General features: G+C 39.4%; 1 non-coding gene across 1 annotated transcript; it reads right to left on the reverse strand.

Annotated features, from left to right (window-relative positions):
• Positions 1-20,936: 20,936 nt before the first annotated feature.
• On the reverse strand, positions 20,937-21,023 carry TRNAC-GCA (transfer RNA cysteine (anticodon GCA)). Its single transcript has one exon. It is a non-coding gene; the product is annotated as a tRNA-Cys (tRNA).
• Positions 21,024-21,371: the final 348 nt, after the last annotated feature.

Genomic DNA, 21,371 nt, shown 5'->3' on the forward strand with positions numbered 1-21,371 from the left:
TTTTTTTAGATCTAGCCTGAATGACTCCTAAACTAAAGGCTTTCATTATATCTAAAATGTGCAGTGAGTGATCTTTAAATTATAGGTAGCCAGTCTTTAGTTCACTCGACCCAAGCAATGCCCAAAGAGTAGATGGTGGGATTCTATATTCTATAGCCTATGCACCTGCTTTTGATGAGATAGAAGTAGGCTCCCGGTGCGTCTTCCTTCGGTCGGCTTGTCATCGAAGGATGTTAGCCAAATCAGAAGAACTATAGGCTCGAAGGCTCGGGTTGGTCAAGCGAAATGATTCATTTAGTTATTCGCCGAGTCTTAGCATCCGCATAGTAGAGGGTGCTACGGAAAGATATGTTTTTAGATCTCACATTGAAAAACCTCCTTCATTTTATTGTAGTACATAAAAATATTGAAATGTACAATCATCCAGTAAATAAGATTGACTTTTTGTTAAATACATAAAAAATCGAAGTATGAATGGCTTGATTGAAGTGTGAGATCCGTCCAAGACTAAGGTCGAGCAACTAGATGTTGCAAGATTAGACGTCTATCTATCTCACCATGCTCCCTTACTCCTATAAAGGCCGAAAAAAGGAAAGCTCGTTACCGCAACGCTCGTTCACCCCTTCGGCTTCTTCCATTCAGGTAGTTTTTTTCTTATTGGCAAATAGTGTCTTGAAGTGAAGCGAAGGCATTATTGAAGGAAAGAGATGGCAGGTGGGTCAAGTGCATTCGCGATTTGATTCCATCCTCGATCCCACCAAATTTAGATTCAAAAGTTCGTATCTCTTCTTTACTTTTAAGTGAGAAGGGGTGACTTCTCTATGTCACCGTCTCATCAATGAGCGTAGATTGATAGAGATGGCTTTTGTGCCGGTCAATCTATATCCCATTCTACAGGTATAGTTTTCTTTGATCACAGATCGACAGTCCTACCATTCTAATGGAAACACAATTCATTGGATTCAAGCCCTTCTTGAAAGAAGTCCTCTAACTAGATCAGCAAAGTAGGTAGCATCGCTCAATTGATTCTATAACTCACAATAACAAGGTAAGTAGTTGTCTGAGTCGTTACTAACAACCCAGAATCCAGTCTCTCAGCTGATAGCTCATCAGATCATGCAACTCCTGATCAGATCAGGTCAAAGCCAGTGTCTGAGCCAGCTGTCCTTAAGTAGACTGGAAGCCAGATAAGAAAGTATCGTCTAGCTCTCGAAAGTGGAAGGCAGAAAAAGGATAACTAATAGTGGGGAAAGTAGGGATACTCACATTGATTTACAACCAAAAATCCTATCTTGAAAATGATATCTTCGTGTAATAGAGAAAGCCGCCCCATCTCCAACCGAGGTCTTCTCGCCCGCTGCCAGAAAGTTTCAAACCCGGCGACCACCTCGCAAGACCTCTGTACATTTTTCTCATGTATTTAGTCATTCTCGGCGTCAACCCCAAATAAAAAAATAATTTCAGCCTTACCCGCTCTATCAGATAGGACAAACTACTCCTTAGTTGAACCAGACTTTGCCACTCACCTTCATCCGAAAAAGAAAGAGACCGAACGAAAGCAGTTTTTTCCTAAACAGTGATACCGCCAGGTTTGAATCTGCTTTGACTCGAATGAATGTTCTGAAGAAACCTCAATTAAGTTATGTTATGGAAAAAGAGCATTCTTGTGTTTTTTCCCTCCTGTTGAGAAAGAATTCCGGCTTATTTCTTAAAATACTTCAATTGGTACACGCAAGAAATAGGCACATTAGTTTCGTTCAAGCAAGGGATTCTAGCCAATTGAAAGGATCTTCTGATCAATCCAGAGATCATTTTGATTACATTAGTAATGAGGATTCGAAATATCACACATTGATCAATTAAAGAGAGATTCAACAACTAAAAGAAAGATCGATTCTTTGGGATCCTTCCTTTCATCAAAAGGAAGGAATATAGATAGAATCAAACCGATTCCCGAAATGCCTTTCTGGATATTCCTCAATGTCCTGGCTATTCACAAAACGTGAGAAGTAGATGATTAATCATCTGCTTCCAGAAGAAATCGAAGAATTTTTTGGGAATCCTACAAGATCCGTTCGTTCTTTTTTCTCTGAAAGATGGTCCGAATTTCATCTGGGTTCGAATCCTACTGAGATGTCCACGTTCGGGAATCCCCTCCCTTCTCCCACTCCGTTTTGAAGAGTAACTAGGCGATTTAGTCATGTTTTCATGTTCCAATTAAACACTTTCCGTTTTTGATTATTCTCTTTACCAAACATATGCGGATCCAATCACGATCTTATAATAAGAACATGAGATCTTTCTCGATCAATCCCATTGCCCCTCATTCTTTGAGAATCAGAAAGATCCTTTTCAAGTTTGAATTTGTGACTGACCATCACTGACGACTCGTGAGCTCGCAGGGCTCATAGGATGGGATCGAAGAGGAAAGCCCTTCTCTTCATCTCATTGACGGGTAGGAGAAATGTTCACGACGTAAGTCAGTCGAAGAAAATGGGCAATCGGCTGATAAATGGTACACCAAAGGTGTGTCCTTCCCGGTCCTCTCGTACTAGGGAAAGGTCCTCTGAATGCTCTAATGCCCACACCAGAGATGGACCGACCTGTCTAAGTACGTTCTAAACCCAGCTCACGTACCGCTTTAATGGGTGAACAACCCAACCCTTGGAACATACTACAGCCCCAAATAGCAAAGATCCGACATCGAGGTGCCAAACCTTCCCATCGATGTTGTTGATAAGCTGGAGGAAGGTGAGGATGACTTCCCTTATTTAAGAATGTAACACTCGTTTTACTAGCCTAGGCATTTATATTGAAGTGATAGTCTAGGTTAACCTTTGTAACTCATTTTGAAGAAATGAAAAAGGAATTATGTGAATTCTATGTGTTTTATATGTTTTTTGCTTAATTATTAGGGTTTAATTAATTAAGAATAAAAATGAGCGTCAAAAATAAATATTAGATAAAGCCGATATCTTTACATAAAGTTGTATTGGTCGAAACAAGGATTTCGAGGATATAATGAATACCAAAATCCGAGTTATAACGAAGAAGTTATGACCTGTCGAAGTTTCGTGCAAAAACCGGCACGGCGCTGATGTCGTAAAAAGTGAGTTTTTCATAAACTACTTTTTAGCCTTAGTAATCTAAACGAAAGTCGTAGTATTCGTTAAACCGAGAAGTTCGATAAAAAGAACGCCCAAATCTGACTTCGTATGAGGAAGTTATGATTTTTCGAAGTTTCAGCTTAGCAGTAGACAGCTAAAAACTCGAATTTTAGATTGCACGATTTTTAGCCGACACAACCTAAACGAGAATTGAAGGTCTCGTCATTAGGAGCACAACGGTAAAAAGTATGACGAAAACGGACGTCGGATGAAGAAGTTATGAATTTTTAACGGATTTCCTGTCCCGGTCTGTTAAAAATAATAATATAAAAATTAAATTCAAAATTAGCCGACGAAGTCTAAACGAAAGTTGTATAGCGTAATTTTAGCTACGCGTGCATATAAAGAACGTCAAAAACGGAGCTCGTATGCGAAAGTTATGGATTTTAGAAGTTTTTGCACAAAAACCGAGAAAATTCGCATAGGTGGACTTCGGCCACGTCACCCTCGCCCAAAAGAAGCCACGTGTCCGAAATGGCGAGTCATGCAAGCCACGTGTCCGAAATCTGCTGAATTTGGTAATGCTATAATAGTCGAGATTGCTAGCTTTGATTCTGGAGCCAATTACTCCTTTATATCGCATGAATTTGGTAGAAAGCTAGCTTTTCCTATAGATAGACTAGTTAATGCTATAATAGTCGAGATTGCTAGTGGCAAGTTTGTACATGTTAGCCATCGTATGAAAAACATCCTCAATGACTTGGATGGGAATAAGTTCCACGAGGAGTTATTGCCTATCGAGTTAAATGGATGCGACATAGTTTTAGGAATGGATTGGCTTAGCGCCAATGATGCTGAAATATTGTGTAGAAAGAAGATAGTAAAAGTAAACCCGCCAGGGAAAGAGTCGTTTATGGTGTATGGAGACAAACGCCGAGTAAATTCTGGAATCATTTCCCTAATGAAAGCCAGAAAGTGTTTGGCCAAGGGATGTACATCATATCTAGCGTTCGTGATCGATGCTAAGATGGAAAAGAAGGAGGTGCAGAATATTCCGGTAGTGTGTGATTATCCGGAAGTCTTTCCCGAAGATCTTCCCGGATTGCCCCCTGATCGACAAGTAGAATTTCCTATCGACTTGTTACCAGGAACGACGCCGATAGCAAAAGCACCATATCGATTAGCACCAACGGAAATGAAAGAACTTATGACACAACTTCAGGAGTTATTGGACAAAGGTTTCATTCGACCTAGTTCATCGCCCTGGGGAGCCCCTGTGTTGTTTGTAAAGAAGAAAGACGGGAGCATGAGAATGTGCATCGATTATAGAGAGCTGAACAAAGCAACGATAAAGAACAAGTACCCGTTGCCGAGGATCGATGTCCTGTTTGACCAGTTGCAAGGTTCGAGCAATTTCTCGAAGATCGACCTTAGGTCAGGGTACCATCAACTAAAGGTGAGAGAGCAGGATATCGAAAAGACTGCGTTCAGAACAAGATATGGACACTATGAATTTCTGGTTATGTCGTTCGGATTAACCAATGCCCCAGCAGCTTTCATGGATTTGATGAATAGGGTTTGTAAACCATTCCTAGATAAATCCGTTATAGTATTCATAGACGATATCTTGATTTATTCGAAAAGCAAGCAGGAGCATGAAAAGCATCTGCGTGAAGTGCTAGAAGTCCTGAAAAAGGAGAAGCTATATGCAAAGTTCTCCAAATGTGAATTTTGGATTCAAGAAGTCCAATTTTTAGGTCATGTGGTTAACCAAGAGGGAATAATGGTTGACCCACCAGCAAAGATTGAAGCTGTGATGAAGTGGGAACAACCAAAAAGCCCTACGGAGATTCGAAGCTTTTTAGGATTAGCTGGATATTACCGAAGATTTATCCAAGGCTTTTCTTCGATTGCTACTCGATTAACAGCTTTGACCCACAAAGGAGCTACTTATACTTGGAATGAGAAGCATAAGGAAGCCTTTGAGAAATTGAAGAAGAGATTGTGTGAAGCATCGATTCTTTCGTTGCCGGAAGGAGTTGATGACTTTGCAGTTTATAGCGATGCATCTGGAGTTGGGTTAGGTTGTGTTCTGACCCAAAGGGATAATGTGATCGCGTATGCATCAAGGCAATTGAAGGAGCATGAAAAGAACTACCCCACTCACGATTTGGAGTTGGCAGCGGTAGTATTCGCCCTAAAGATATGGAGGCATTATCTTTATGGCACAAAGTGTAAAATTTTCACTGATCATAAGAGTCTCCAATATCTCTTTAATCAGAAGGAATTAAACATGAGGCAACGACGCTGGCTAGAGTTACTCAAGGACTATGACTGTGAGATACTTTACCACCCTGGTAAAGCAAATGTTGTTGCTGATGCTCTCAGTCGGAAGATAAACCTTGAAAAGAAAAGGCCAAGGGCATTGAGAATTGAAGTTGTCTCGACAATTGTGGAAAGCATAAAGAATGCTCAAAAGGAAGCTTTAGAGAAAAATGACCGAAAGGGAGAACGTTTGGATAAAACGTTAGTATTCGGTACAAACAACCAAGGGTTGAAGGTATTCCAAGATAGGATTTGGGTACCTAAGACGAGCGGAGTAAGAGATCTTCTGATGGAAGAAGCTCACAAGACCATGTACTCGATTCATCCCGGCAGTACGAAAATGTATAGGGATCTAAAGCCCTATTATTGGTGGCCGACGATGAAGCTCGATGTTGCTAAGTACGTGGCCGAGTGTGTAACTTGTGCTAGGGTTAAGGCACAACATCAGAAACCATATGGGAGTTTAGAACCTTTACCTGTACCCATGGGTAAATGGGAAGACATCACCATGGATTTTGTGACTAAACTGCCCAGAACAAGGAACGCTCACGACATGATTTGGGTGGTTGTTGATCGCTTCACTAAGAGTGCGCATTTCATAGCAGCCAAAGAGAAATGGTCTATGGATAAACTTGTGAATTCTTACGTAAAGGAAATTGTGAGGCTTCACGGTGTTCCGTTAACGATTGTATCCGATCGTGACAGCCGTTTTACCTCAAGATTTTGGAGGAGTCTACAAGAGGAATTGGGTACCAAGTTGTGTTTGAGTACAACTTACCATCCTCAAACCGATGGTCAGAGCGAACGAACGATTCAAACATTGGAGGATATGCTGAGAGTATGTAGCCTAGATTTTCAAGGTAACTGGGATGAACACTTACCTCTAGTAGAATTCTCATATACTGATAATTTCCACTCAAGCATTAAGATGGCACCTTATCACACTTTGTATGGGGAAAAGTGTCGAACGCCATCATGTTGGCTGGAAGCTGGGGAAAAGCAGTTTATGGGACCTGAAATAGTCCATCAGACTGCTGAAAAGTTGAAAGTGATAAGGGAAAGAATGTTAGCTGCTCAAGATCGACAAAAGAGTTATGCTGACAAGAAAAGACAACCGATAACCTTTGAAGTTGGAGATTCGGTTTTACTTAAAGTCTCGCCGTGGAAGGGACTTATAAGATTTGGTAAAAGAGGAAAGTTGAGTCCAAGGTTTATTGGACCATTTAAAGTTCTTCAGAGGATCGGGAATCAAGCTTACAAGCTAGAATTACCGGAAGAACTGGAAGGTATTCATAACACCTTTCATGTTTGTTATTTGAGAAAGTTCACGGGAGATGTGCCCGCCATAATTCCGATTTCTGAATTAAGGTTGGATGAAAACAAGAGGTTGATCGAAGAACCTGAGGCAATCGTTGACCGTAAGACTATGAAGCTGAGACGCAAGATGGTCGATTTAGTGCTTGTGCGTTGGAAACATACAAATGGGTCAAATCTCACTTGGGAAATGGAGAGTGACATGATGAGTCGCTACCCGCAGTTGTTTGGTGATATGTGATTCCGGGGACGAAATCATCCTAAGGGGGAGAGAATTGTAACACTCGTGTTTCTAGCCTATGCATTTCTATTTAAGTGATAGTCTAGGTTAACCTTTGTAACTCATTTTGAAGAAATGAAAAAGGAATTATGTGAATTCTATGTGTTTTATGTGTTTTATGCTTAATTATTAGGGTTTAATTAATTAAGAATAAAAATGAGCGTCAAAAATAAATATTAGATAAAGCCGATATCTTTACATAAAGTTGTAGTGGTCGAAACAAGGATTTCGGGGATATAATGAATACCAAAATCCGAGTTATAACGAAGAAGTTATGACCTGTCGAAGTTTCGCGACAAAACCGGCACGACGCTGATGTCGTAAAAAGTGAGTTTTTCATAAACTACTTTTTATCCTTAGTAATCTAAACGAAAGTCGTATTATTCGTTAAACCGAGAAGTTCGATAAAAAGAACGCCCAAATCTGACTTCGTATGAGGAAGTTATGATTTTTCGAAGTTTCAGCTTAGCAGTAGACAGCTAAAAACTCGAATTTTAGATTGAGCGATTTTTAGCCGACACGACGTAAATGAGAATCGAAGGTCTCCTCATTAGGAGCACAACGGTAAAAAGTCTGACGAAAACGGACGTCGGATGAAGAAGTTATGAATTTTTAACGGATTTCCTGTCCCGGTCTGTTAAAAATAATAATATAAAAATTAAATTCAAAATTAGCCGACAAAGTCTAAACGAAAGTTGTAGAGCGTAATTTTAGCTACGCGTGCATATAAAGAACGTAAAAAACGGAGCTCGTATGCGAAAGTTATGGATTTTAGAAGTTTTTGCACAAAAACCGAGAAAATTCGCATGGGTGGACTTCGGCCACGTCACCCTCGCCCAAAAGAAGCCACGTGTCCGAAATGGCGAGTCATGCAAGCCACGTGTCCGAAATCTGCTGAGTCATGCGAAGCCGTGGCACATCCGAGGAAGCGACGCGTGTGCAGCCTAGTCCGAGCCTCGCAATGCCTGCGGCGCGTCTGATCTTCGCTCCAGTTGTCTCCCTTCCCTCCTGCTTCGGGTCCGAACCTCGGACCTAGATTTCGGTCCAATCAGAGAGCGCCAGCAGCCCTTCGCATGCGCAGCCCACGTGCGACCCACCCCTGCGAACTCCAGATCTTCGCCACCTGGAAGCCTCTCAGCCGTCCGATCAGAAGGCTCGCCCCTATAAATAGGAGGGTGCGAGACCTCCCGGGTATAATTTGGAATTTTGTCATTTTAAGCCCCTAAACCCATATTTCTTTCATCTTAACATCCCCCGAAGCCCCGGTATCGATTATGAGCCTCAAAATACTCCACGAAGTGCCCGAGAAGCCCGGAAAATTTATCTTTTCGGTTTCGAAGCCCGACCTTCGCAGAGCCCGGTTTCGCAATAAAACTCCCGATTTTATTAGAAACGATCGTTTTAAGCAACGAATTGCTGCCCGATTATCATCAAATCAAGTGAGTGTATAGTCACTTTCATTTTACACATAGATATAAAGTATTTTATATAAATACGTGTTATGTGTATATATATATATATATATATATATATATATATATATATATATATATATATATATATATATATATATATATATATATATATATATATATATATATATATATATATTGATTGTTTATGTAAGACAATTGTTGAGTTGATATTTTATACAAGTTTTAAACTGTATATACTTTTTATCTACAAAATATGTTGGGTAGAACATGGTAGATGAAATAGTTGATGTGTGTTAAAATGGTGAGAGGCCTCGATGTTGTTGTTGTTGTAGTCATCTAGCGGAGTATAGATGACGACCACGGACCCTTCTAGACAGTCCTGTGGAACACTAGCAGGTTCGCAACTTGTAGGTGTTGATGAACTAAATGTTCATTGGTGTACTCCATCCCCCTCATGGTTGCCTTTAGGACATGCATGGCTGAGGAAACCCCTTAGTAGTAGTGTCCATCCCGATGATATTCTTTAGACTAGGTCCCTTGTGATAGGTGTTTAGGGACGTAAAGTGAGGACAACGGGAATGGGTAATCAGGGTTATTGTTGATTGGTGAACTTAATAAGTATATTATTAATGTGGGTTGAAAACCCTATATGCTCACCAGGCTCCCAAGCCTGACCCACTCAGTTTTTATGATTACAGGTAGTGGACCCCAAGCATAGTCGGAGGACGAGGAGAGATTTTTGATTATAGGCCACTAGTTGTAAATAACTGTTGAAAGGCTTATAATGTCTTGTTTATGCTTTTGATCTGTATCGGAACATGACATCCCGAGGTTTTGATATGAAATGAAAGTATACATTTCTTAAAGAGAGGTTTTGATAAACTTTTATCATGTTTTGTTTTGGGGACTAATTCCGCAACATCTTTTAAAAAGATTTCTCTGATTTTATTTTAAAAAGCATAAACTAAATCGGTCTTTTCTGGCCAAGAAATTAGGGGATGTCACAAAGAAGATTATCAGATGTATAACGCCGGCATAGGCTGAGTCTAATTCACCATCCCGAGGTCATGTAATTTAGGAGTAAATTAAAAATGAAAAATAAAATACAAAACTGAATCTTATTTATTCGCATCCTTCAAGTACTCTATTGAATCTTTCAACCTTAACCTTCGAATAAAACTTCTGGAGAAGACTTTTCCAGAGAATGCATTTTTCCCCCAAAAAGAACAGGATAAATGTGCGAAGCGGATTGGGTTAAAGTGAAGGGCCTCGCCGAAATCATCGACTTTTCTGCCCAAACGCCATGGTCGTGGCCCTCTTATTTAAGAAGATTCTCGGGTATATAAGGCCATCATAGGTTGAGTCTAATGCACCATCCTGGGATTTAGTTCTGACCATAAAATGCAACTCTCATGCTTGGATGGAAGGAGCATTCAGTATTATCAAGGTTATACGGAGGTGCCTCTTATCGTTCGGGAGTGAGTTGTGAATTCTGGTGATAAGTCTTGTGATGTTCGATCTAAGATATTGCACTAGTGTTTGATCTTTCACTCGTTCATTCTTCAAGGCATAATCTTTCGTGACAAACGTAATATGGAGGAGCAGGCAAGAACAACAAGTATAGTGAAAGTATCCTCATGGGCCAGGCGAGACCAAATAGGCGGGCACTACTAACCAATCCAAGGCTAGTTCCTACCGATCGGTGCAGATAGCTTGCTTCCAAGCCTTGCCTTATATGATAGTTGTGGCCATGGCCCGAAGGAGCCTTAAGCACTTTTACAATGCTTCAAGTCAAGGATGAATTGAATCTCTTTAGAAAGAAGATCTTTTGTCTCATGGTAGCCTGCTCCAGTCCCGTTACGAAACTTTCGTTATTGGGTTAGCCATACACTTCACATGTTTCTAGCAATTCACATGGCATCATCAAATGATACAAGTCTTGGATAAGAATCTACAACGCACTAGAACGCCCTTGTTGACGATCCTTTACTCCAACAACATCTAGATCCTAACTCGGCTACCTTTCCCACTAATCAATGAAGAACATTAGAAAGGTAAACTATTGCCAAGAGAGACAGGGGAATGCTCTACCCCTTCACCTGCAAAAGGATCCTTTACCGGAGTGTTGCGGTTCTCAGGGCCGTATGAGTTAGAGCAACCCCGTCGGGGCGATCTAGTTACCCGGTTCACTATTATTTGAAAACCATTGAACCATACTAGCTTCATAGGCAGGAAGGGAACATAAGCTACCTTTTCTAGAATGCGAGAAAGCTAGCTTGCTGACTCTCCGATTGGTTTGGCGGCAAGGAAAGCGGCATTCGGGAAGCGACTAGTCGCTTCTAGCGAAGCTTCTAGAAGGCCGACCACCACATAGAGAGATCGCGGCCGGCCTTCTAGAATCTTCGCCAGAAGCGACTAGTCTCTTCCCAAATGCCCCTTGACTTTCCGCCAAACCACTAGGAGAGTCAGCAAGGCCTTTCTCGTATAAGCAGATGAAATGAAGTTGAGAAGCTTGTTGACTAGGCCATAATTTTCTTTAAATCGTCTTAGTTAATCTACAATTTCATTCATGTATCTTCCCTTTGTGGAGATAAAGAAAGATCATTCATACTAATAAAAGTCAGTCCAGAAGTATCGTGAATGTCTTTACATTATGTATGTCTTTTTCACCTCTCTAGTGACTTCCTTGCATGTATCTCCTGTCAGCAGCTAGTTAGTCCTCTTCGCCCTAATGAATATGTTGGAGAGGCTAGGTCTTGCTTGAAACCAGTAGAGTAGTAAGCCTGAAAGATTTCCCATGTAACTACCAGGACCTGGATGAGTTTAGTCCTTAATGTGTCCATTATAACACCTTTTTAAAGCCACTCGCGGAATAATGAAAGCATTCGTTTTAGCCTCCCACTTTAGTCACCCTAACGGTCGACCTTAGTCTCGCTCCTCAACTCGACGGTTGTATCACTTGTCTAAGTAAAAGATCAAACAACAACAGACTAATTCTAATCTCGTATATGACGACTAATCTCATTCTGGGGTGAGGTGGTCGTCTAAGAACTGTTGGGTCTAGGGTAACGACGCCTTCCACACTTATGTTGATGCTGGCGGAGTGTTTTGGTTTTTTTTCTTCTAGTATTTTTTTGATGCAGTCAGAACGTCTCATCATATGATCTTCAAGGTTAATTGAGTTCTAGCAGCAAGGGAAGCATCCAATTTATGGCTCGGTATTCATCGAATGTCAGACTGGTTCAAAGTTGTTCAATGATGGCTGAATTAATGCCATCAGGCTTTCTAAAATGTAAAGGTTCAATAAGTCAGTTCAAGGGCTCAAATCCTGATATTCTATGCTTGAGGAATGTCTTTGCGGATGCTAACCTTGGTATGGAAGTTATGCATGAACGTAATACTCATAATTTCCCTCTAGACTTAGCTGCTATCGAAGCTCCATCTACAAATGGATAAGACTTTGGTCTTATTGTAATTGTATAGAAGCTTTTGAACTAAAAAAGGAGCAATAACGCCCTCTTGATAAAACAAGAGGGAAGCTATTGCTCTATTTTTTATTTAGTAGTACTTTCATTACATAGTTTCTTTAGAAATAAGAAGGTCGCTTTCTCAGTAGGAGGGCAAAAATGCAGAATGCTCTTTTTCCATAACATAACTTAATTGAGGTTTCTTCAGAACATTCATTCGAGTCAAAGCAGACATATATGGAACAAGTATAATAAAAAACTATTTTGGGGATCTTTTAGATGTATCGAAATATACATAACTCAATTCAATAAAAAATAAGAAACAAATCGAAATATATCATAATCAACCATTTAGTTTCATTTTCGTAATTTTCTAGTTGTTCCAAAGTCTTATAATTTGAATCAATCAAATTTAATTTTTCTCGCTCTATCTTAGAGTATCCATTCACGCGAAACTGATTTTCTTCTATTTCTACTTTCCGTAAGCGAGCCCGAGATTTTTCCAGCTGTTTGATGGCCCCCTCTTGCAATTCTTCTGAATTTCTAATATTTTTACAGAAACGTGAAATAAAAGTATGCGATAAAGTAGCCGGAAGACATGGAAATAAGGGTATCATTTCAAAAGTTTTGCCTAGACAAGATATGCCTTATTTGCAAGATGAAAGACCCGTTGATATGGTCTTCAACCCATTAGGAGTACCTTCCTGAATGAATTTAGGACAAATATTTGAATCTTCACTAGGGTTAGCTGGGGGTTTGGTACACAAATATTATCGAATAGCGGCTTTTGACGAGAGATATGAACAAGAAGCTTCGAGAAAAAACCCGAAATCCCAGGAGCTAATCCAAAATCACCTGCTCGATTGACAAGAATAGCTTTTATAGCTTCTTCATCTGCCTGAAGTCGTGTAAACCAGAAATAAATTAACAGATATGAAGCAAGACCTACTCCTTCCCATCCCAGGAATAATTGAAGAGACTTATCTCCAATCACCAACATTGACATAAAAAAGTAGGAATGGATAAATAACACATAAATCGAGGGCTATGCAGATCCTCAGACATATATGAAATGAAATCAAGATGGACCAAGCTACTTATGGATGTAACCAGCCGATATACGATTCAAGGTCAGAGCTCACGTTTTTTCTTTTTCTTATCAATGAATAGATCTCTTTACTTGTTTGACTTAGATGTCTTGTATTTCTCGACAAAGTGATTCGATTGATGGGATTTGGTATGACACTAATGAGATCGATGATACGATGAGATTGATATTTAAATACTTCTTCTTAGAGCGTATTCATTTGACCCTATAAGCGGGACCACCACCCAATAGCATGTTGCCACCTAGAGAATCTCCTAATTGTTTCAGAGCAACTTGAAAGAGATTCTTTAACCAGAAAGAATTCGGTTCTGATGTAGGATACCTATCCATAAGTTTTCGCAACTAAATTATAGATGATGGAATCATCAAAGATATGACAAACATACTACTTTTGCGATGTGTGTCAACTAAACCCTCTCGGGGACTTTCTTAAGAATAAGAAAGAAGAACCTCATGTAAATACCATGGAATAAGGTTTGATCCTATTCATGGAGATTCCATAAATATTCCATTCCAAAAATGGAAACAATTGGGATTTTTTTAGAAATTGGATGTAGTTACTAATTCATGATCTGGCATGTACAGAATGAAAACTTCATTCTCGATTCTACAAGAATTTTATGAAAGGAATGTCTCGTTCAGCGTCACAAGTCTACAATCCTTTCTCATTTAAGTGCTCTCCCTCTAAATCTTCAGTAGGGGCATTTAGTATTTTGATTAGATTAGGGGTCGCGACAATTCTCCTTCAATGAACGGCGAATCTCAACCTTTTTTGTTTCATCCTCTCTTGGCATCTACACGGAGAAAGAATGGACGAGTGTATCCGGGGAATTTGTCAGCGAAGTTTCTATGATGTTCTACCTTTGCGTAGTCTCGGTCCACAGTGACAGTGGAAGGCTCCGCACCTGATCCTCGTTAGACTAGAAAGAACCACTCACCTCACGAGGCTGGGTGGAATAGAAGAGAAATTATCAGGTTAGAAAGACCATATGAAGCTTCACTGTTCCCTGGGATTGGCTTTGGGGTTTTTTTGCACAGCTTAGGAATGAAATGGTATCAATTGTTTTATAGATCGTTTTGCAACACATTTTTTATTTTTTATTTGAATTGAAAGAAATATCGATACTTTGGGATCCTTCCTTTCTTCAAACGGAAGGAACAGAGATAGAAAGATATTATTTCTTGAAACTGTGGTTTATTGGTTTTTAAGTAAGTATGTAACTCAACAAGAAATTTCCTTACATGCATGACACTGATAGCTCAATAAACATAGACGAACACGATGCAGGGCATAGCAAAAATGAAACCGCTGATCATTTCATAAAACATATATGCTTGACCATTCTCGATGCTTTTTTGGGTGACTCACCAACCGACCCAATAGTGATCGAATCTTAGTTATTGGTGTTCGGTCCATTAGCTGGTATTTGTTTAGTCATTCAGATAGTGACTGCCGTTTTTTTAGGTATGCATTACACACCTCATGTGGATCTAAGAATGACTCTGGTTATCAAATGATTGAACAACCGGGAGCAATTTACTTACAATACTTAGTTGACATTCATAAAAAGTATCTAATGAATTATGAGTTCAATACATCCTATTTAGCAGAAAGACGGATATTCCTTGCTCATTATCAGACAATCACTTATTCACAAACTTCTTCTGGCTTATGTAGGACTACTAACTAGATTATGCTTTCTCTCCGGGCCTTTGCAAAAAACGTTGGAAGGAAATCTGTGCGAAGGCTTTCTATGGGTAAGGCAAAGGTAGATTCCATTAATCACCGGCTGTTTTTGATTCTTTGGAACAACTCGATGAATTTAGTAGATCTTTTTAGGAGGCTTCAATGACCATATATCGAACCTATCTAATTTTTAAGGGGCAAATAGAAACAATTTTGCTACTGAGAAAGCAAACGGTCAGCGCGAAGGTTCAAGACTTAGCCGAACGTTAGCGAAGCAAGATTCTCATAGCGAGGCGCTTCGAGTTAGCGAAGCGCTGTAGTAGGGCCAAAACGCCAGTTTCTAAGAAAAATATTAGAAAAAGAGTTAATCAGATATCTGCACAGACCAATCAATAGTTCTTGTATTGAAAGATGGTAGTTGCTTCTTCACTCTTCAAGTAGCTAAAGCTTATGTTCTTTGCTCTTTGCTATCGTGCTATTGTCGGCTTCCTTCTCTTTAAGACTAAGACCAAGGGCTCTTACAGAGTGAACACGTCTTATTTCATTTTTAGAAAGATGATATTTTTCATTCCCAAAGGGGAAAAGGTCTCTTCTTCTTCTTCAGTTGATCATGAAGCAGATCTTTTTTCGACTTCCTTCCTATGTGGGATTTGAAAAAGCAAAGTCTCCCCGGAAGAACCAACACTTAAAGGGTGTAAAAAACGGAAGGTTCTCACCCTGTCCCTGACATTTCTACGGGTAAAGGCACCTCGTACACTCTTATATCCTACGGAATCGAGAATCTGTCCTACGAAATCGAGAAAGTTGGTCATCAGGTAGCTACGAATCGAGAATCTGTCCTTAAGGTCAGCCTATCGAGAATAGTGTCGTGTTGGTCATACAAGAAAATGATTCAGTTCCATAGCTAAAGATCGTAGTTCTCGAACGGAGAACCGAAAAGATTCTAGAGCATCTTCCGGAGTCGGTATTCTTCGTCCAAAGATTATAGTACCTAGTACTTCCTGGCGCGCTCTAATATTATCATATTTATAAGTAAGCATCTAAAGCCCAAAACTCCATTTCTCGTCAATTTCTTGTAGATTATAAGCAATGCGAAACCCCTCTAAAGCCCAAACCTCCATTTCTCCTACCCGTGGTAACTTCATAAGCTGAAGAGGAGATGACCTTAGAAAATTCTATTAGAAATAGCTTCTGTCAGCCTTTATGTGCAACAGTCCACCAGTAGCGGAAGATAGGGTCACCGTACATACAAGAGTCTTCCATTTCTTAGGCTCTAGGGGAGGTGAGAAGATAGGGTTACCGTACATACAAGAGCCTTATCCCTCTGTAGGGGTACTCTAGTAATAGGTTCTATAGGAACTGGACGATCTTATTTGGTCGAATACCTAGAGAAAAACTCTTATCTTCCTTTCATTACGGTAATTCTGAACAAGTCCCTGTCCCCAATAGACGAACAGGAACAAGCTGAAGAAGTGAGAGAGATTTGAGTTTCCGTAAGTAACTTAGTGCTAAGAAAGAAGGTCTTGCAAGAAGAAAAAGTCTCTTAGTAGGATTCGAACCCAGATGAAATTCTGACCATTTTTCATAGAAAAAAGAACGAACGGATCTTGTAGGATTCCCAAGAAATTCTTCGATTTCTTCTGGAAGCAGATGTTAAGTGCTAGGAAAGAAGGGAAGTGGCAAGGGATTTCAAAGAAGAAAAAAGAAGAGAAAGTTAGTACACAAAGTCTTCCCCTACGTAATTGATCTAATGAGAAAGAAAAAGAGTCGACAGACTCTTCTAGTCTCCCTGATGCTTATGGGTGACAGCCTGCACTATGAGTGCTTGCTGCTCCGGCCGCAGCGCTTGCTGCCTCCCCTCCAAATCCTCGATACGCTCTCTGGCCGCGAACAGGATCTCTACATCTCGATCGGAAAAGAATCAAGAGAAAAAGAAAGAATCAGAATTAATCGATATATTTCTAGAAACAAACGAAAAGGAAACGAAAGATGAAACATAAATCATGGATCAACTAAGCCCCCCTTTTTCAATATTCCTGATTATTGATCAAGAAGCCTCTATTAACAGATAAGGTTCACTATTAGACCTGGCGACAAACTAAAGCGGGAAGGAGATGAGGATCCGGATTCTATATTCCATTTTTTTCTTTTTAGTTTGACTGAACACCCGGTAGCCAATCGATCAAGACTAGGAGCTGCACCAAGACGTATTAGTTCACCTTCATGTTCTTAAGAAGAAAATGAATATCCCGGAGTTCTCTTTCTAGGTTGAGGAGATTGCTTTTACTTTCTTGTTCCCATGGTTCGATCCTTCCTAGTAACTAATTATGGTTTGAGGAAATGCATTTGTTCATGATTCGATAAGCTACGTGGACCGAACACGCAACTTACCGAATTAGTTGCGACTCGGATGGACATGCATGATACGAGTTTCATTATGGTAGTATACCAGCCACCTGTTCTGGAACTGGAAGTTACAATCGGAGCATATAGATCCGTAAATGGATTTCTATGTATAGCCACTTCAGTCGTGTTCGTCGTTTCTTGAAAGTATCTTTTTTTTGGGAACATGGTCAACCAGAAATTCTTATGTTCACGATTCTTCATCCACCGATGCAGAAAATGCTCCAGTTTTTCATCTGATTTAATCATTTTTATGTTCCAAATAGATTCTATTTTTTATATATTTTTTGATTTCGTACTTTAATGCTTTTATTTCATCATTTTGTTAAATCCACATTTAGTTTAAGGCCTGTAATATGAGGAATCTGAGCCATTTCCCTTTTTTGGGAATGGCAGGCAGAATGATTATCAAGGCTTGAATGCATGTCTGATCATGAAGACTGAGAGAGTAAGAAGCCTTAAGAGATCTGAGCACCACTTCAAAACACTTAGGATCATTTTTTCCCTACAAGGCACTAAAAGTTCGACCCCACTTTCCACACTATGTTGACTTCACAAAGTGATATTCTAAAGTCATGAGATTAAGTAAGTGAGATGCTATATATAAACCAGTCTTTTCTTATTATTGTATATTCTTTCAACCAACCGCTGGAATATTCAATCTATCCCTATACCTAGATGGGATAAAGAAGATATTATCCTTGCTTTCAGTTACTTCTTTCATCCATCCGCTAAGGTTCACACCTGGGGAAGGTACAACCCAACTATGAAGTACATCAGCAAATGTTACAATAATACGTAGATGACTTTTGGATGGTACAACCACTCGATTGTTCACTTCTAATAAACGTACCCACACAGGAGCTACTTTACCATATTCCGAATTCATTGGTTTTAATAAATCCCCTACAGTAGTTCGTCTTGGACCAGATCTAGAACCGTTCTCAACAGTTTGTGTAGCCATAAATCTTATTGTATTCATTGAAATCTGTTGACTTTGTATACCATCCCATTGTAAAGAAACCAAAGAGCGTGGGTATAGGGCATCTAATAAAAAAGTTTCCATTTCTATCGGTCATAAAATCAATCAAAAAAGAAAAAGCTGACAGGAACAGTTTTATTCTCTAAACAAGCAGGTTTGGTGTTCTTTTTTTGACACCTTAATTCTCTTGTTTGTTGGCTTTAATACCATGAAACAAAATAGAGAAAAATACCTTCAAGATAATAACCATTTTCAAGAGACAGTTTGGATACCAAGCTATCTTATAAATATATTTACAAAAAGCCTTCAATGTAGTGATGAAATTGTGATACATAATCAATCCTATTTGTTTTGTTCATTACAATAGAATCCTATAAAATCTTTCTCTTTATCCTTTGAATTACTCATATATATATATATATATATATATATATATATATATATATATATATATATATATATATATATATATATGTATATATATATATATATATATATATATATATATATATCCTATGAATTTCATTTCACACCGGAAACTATTGTAGGAGAAGTTCGAATCTGTTTCGTTCGGATATTGATCAGTCTCTCTCATTGAGAAAGCGCTATCAAAGCCGCTGTCCCAATAGCTTCGTTCAGGAGCGAACAACCACTAAATTACATCTCTTTCTCGAATGGAAATTTCCCAATAGTCAATGTAGGACGAAGAAGAACATTAGTGGGTATAAGGAGAAGCAGTAGGAGAAGGAGTGTAAGCCAGATGATGGAACGGGAAGACCTAGGACGTAGAAGATCATAACATGAGTGATTCGACAGAGTTTGATTACTATATATCCACCCATGTGGTACTTCATTATACCATATATATAAGATCCATCTGTATAGATATCACCATCTACATCCAGAAAACTGTATGCTTTGGAAGAAGCTTGTACAGTTTGGGAAGGGGTTTTGATTGATAAAAAATAAGAATCTACTTCAACGGATATGCCCTTTCCCCTATACTCTATGAGATAGAAACTTTTTCCATTGAAGGGTCCTCATAGAAGGAAAGAGTGAAAGTCTCATTTTGACATTAGCGAGATACCTACTTTCTAATGTGGTGGTACCTATTATTTGTCGGCGGGGGTGGTCCGGCGATACGTAGATGACTTTTGGCTGGTACAACCACTCGATTGTCCACTTCTAACAAACGTAATTGTGCCAAAGGCGTTAATTCTTTTTGCTGGTTGGTTTCATTATCATAAAGCTGCTCCAAAACTGGCTTGGTTTCAAGATGTAGATTTATGTTAAATCACCATTTAGCGGGGCTACTAGGACTTGGGTCTCTCTCTTGGGGGGACATCAAGTATTGTTGGGTCAAAAATATGGTTTATACTTTACTTTTCTAGGAAAATGTATTTTTGTGTATTGGACCATAAACAACTTGGTGTTTACGGCCGTATACGTGTTTACGGTTGTGTTTATGGCTGTGACCAGGTTTACGGCCGTGAACCTGTTCACGACCCATGTCTACTATATATAGGGTGAGGAGTGCCTAATTGTAAAAAAGGTGGAGAGCTTAAGTGTGTGAAACCCAATGTGTTCTAGAGAGAGAAAGTGAGAGAGAAGATAAGAGCTTTAGTGTGTGTTAGTGTGTGTGTGAATCTTGTATCTGGATCTTAATTCATATCAATTCATACAAGATTCATCATCTTCTTCTTCTCCTTCTTCTTCATTTGATCTGGCATCATCCGTTTGATTGGGATTCCGCACCATCAAATGGATCTGATTGATACACAAGCAGATCAGGGACTTACAAGTACATGTATCTTTACCGATTAACCTTTGATTAGATGGAAACATCTATCTGAAGTGTGCAGTGAAGGAGAAGAGTAAATAGTAGGGGAAAGAAGAAAATTGCACATTGACATTTATCTTCCTCTCGAAGGGCTTTGAGAAGAGGGGCAACAGTGGCCTTCTAGAAGCTTCGCCATAAGTGACTAGTCGCTTCCCAAATGCCCCTTTCCTTGCCGCCAAACCACTAGGAGAGTCAGCAAGCTAGTTTGCTCGCATTCTAGAAATGGTAGCTTTCGTGCCCTTCCTCCCTACTGAAATGAATGTGAATGATCGTGACAGCTCTTAAAATCCTATTCAGTCTAATTAGATATGTCACTGAAAGAAAGTGATTATGTTCCCTCTATTTTTTTTTGGATTCCGAGGATGCGCTGGCCCATCCTAACATCATTTATGAGGAGCCGGACGACGAAACCTCCTCCTTAGGTAAAGATGTCTCCGACGCAACTCTCCCGACAATCAAAACTTTATCTATTTATTTGTTTTCTGGTAAAATATGAACAACCCCCACATTTAAAGCCCCTTTTTTTACCATTAGCAAGAACTTGTTTCGGTTGCATATTATAAGGAATTCGAACAACTTCTTCAAATACAGTATCGGGAAGTACTGTGTGCGGAACCTCAATATCCACCCACCTTATGAATAGGTTTGCTCGACTTATCATCCGAGAAGAGTGAAGAGAGGCCCTTCAGTGCTCCTCTTCTATCGTATCGATTGATATGTTCATATCTTCTATCATCTCCGTAGAGGGTTCAGTCTCCACTATTTTAAGTCCGTATTTATTTCTATCCTTGAGCTCGAAAACCAGGTGGAGGACTCATATAAACCTCTCCTTGTCTAGTCTACTATTTTCTTTACACAATATTTTCTGTACCACAACTATTAGGAATAGAGAATCCATATCAAAGAAAGGTCTAACTATTGGAATAGTCGTATCCATTGCTATTTGATCTATTTTGGTTAGTAAGATCGATGAATTAGGTGAAGGTACGGAAAGAGAGGGATTCGAACCCTCGGTAAGCAAAAGCCTACATAGCAGTTGCAATGCTACGCCTTCAACCACTCGGCCATCTCTCCTAGATAATGATTATCACCCAAAAAACTAAAATCGAGTGAATAGTGAATCATTCTAAAGTATTGGGTAGGTACAAACAATCAAATCTAACTATAAAGCGATCAAAATCAAAAACATTTCATCATAGTAAAAGAAGTATCTTTCTTTCTAGGCTGGGAAGTAAAAAAAAGTTAGGGAAATGGAGAGAGAAAAAGTTGCAGAAGTGCTTCTAGATCTCATGGAATAAGGCATAATTTAGAACAAAACTTTCCATCTCTTGCTTTCATAGAATTTTTTTTATGAAAATCCCGATTACATTACCGCATGCCAAAATGAAAATTTGAAAAGCAAGCCAGATAAAAGTATCGTTG

The sequence above is a fragment of the Lactuca virosa genome, chromosome 1 (genome assembly GCF_052849685.1).
Source record: "Lactuca virosa cultivar CGN04683 chromosome 1, Lactuca_virosa_CGN04683_v6, whole genome shotgun sequence".
Taxonomy (NCBI): Eukaryota; Viridiplantae; Streptophyta; class Magnoliopsida; order Asterales; family Asteraceae; genus Lactuca; species Lactuca virosa.